This window comes from Morone saxatilis, unplaced genomic scaffold, assembly GCF_004916995.1.
Source record: "Morone saxatilis isolate NCDOM2014 unplaced genomic scaffold, NCSU_SB_2.0 Contig17, whole genome shotgun sequence".
Lineage (NCBI taxonomy): Eukaryota > Metazoa > Chordata > Actinopteri > Moronidae > Morone > Morone saxatilis.
In genome coordinates, this window is record NW_023339729.1 from 18,818,852 (window position 1) to 18,820,190 (window position 1,339).

Below are 1,339 nucleotides of genomic sequence, written 5' to 3' on the forward strand. Positions count from 1 at the left end.
AAAGGACCCAGATTGAGGACCAGTGGCACACCACAACTGTTTTCCAGTCAGGCCTGTTACTGAGGGGAAAACACACATTTGAACCATAGAAATGAATTTGACAATTAGGCCTAATTAAGAACGGGGGAGAAAAAAAAAACGTGTAAAAACAAGGCCACAAACATATGGGGGGGGGGGACTTTAAGTCTTTGAGTCGAATATTTCATGAGAAAATACGAAGGGGGAAAAGAAAAAGAGAAGAAACCAAAAAGGCAGAGTGGAAGTGGCGTGCTTTCTGTGTGTCTGTCTGAGCAGCGAGAGATTGCGTGAGAATCAAAGTTGGGATGGGGAGGCAGATCTTTATAAAGCGCGGAGGTGGGGTTAGCGGGGCGGAGCCGCGGCTGCCTTTGATCTTGCGGCGGCTGGCTCTTTCATCCCCGACTCCCCCCGCCCGGTTTCCCCCACACCGCCTCCCTCCCTCCCTCCCTCTCTTCTCTTTCTCCCCCCTTGCGCTCTCCCCTCCGCCTTTGTATGAGCTAAATTTGTACGCGAGTTTGGAGCCGGGCCAACATTTCCCACGGTGCGTCATCCCAGCTGAGACAGGGTGGAGACGAGAGAGACGAGAGGAGAGAGAGAGAGGGAGAGAGAGAGAAGGGGGGTTCTCTTTCCGGGTCAAAGGAGACAGACGGCAGAGAGAGGAGAGAGTGAAGAGAGAGACGGAGGAGAAGAGACGAGAGAGAGAGAGAGAGAGGAGAGAAAAAGATCAAAGGCGCTTTGTCGCGTTTTGGCCCCGGAACAGCCGAGTCGTGGATTCAAAAGAGGCCGAGACTCGGCTGCATTCCAGAGTATCCAGCGGGAAAAACGCGCGCACACACGCGGCGCTCGCGCGAGTACGCCACGCCACGTGGGATAGCCAGGGACCAAAACACAGCGCGCGTAAATAGCAGGAACACACAGGAGAGAGAGAGAGAGAGAGAGTTAATTAGAAAGATTTCACACAGGCAGACCCGAACAACCAAAAACCTTTCATTAAAAAAAAGAGGAATCCTTTAACATTATATTTCTTGTTTTCAGCCAAAAAATTAAGAGGAAGAAAAAAAATGTGATACAAGGTATAAAAACTCTGGCTGTTTTCCTTCCTGCTCTGTAGAAAATGTCGGTTCTACTTAATTACAGTACTTCTTTAATTTAATTATCCACCACTTTTTTTTCTCTTTTTTTTTCTGGCACAATCTGAAGTGAAGCTACCAACATCCAACACCAGCCTAAAACCAGGCTAGGAACAACCTCATTGCCTTGAAATATATATATATATATTTTCTTTTCCTTCTGAGTCTTTTACAGCATTCACCTTGGATAT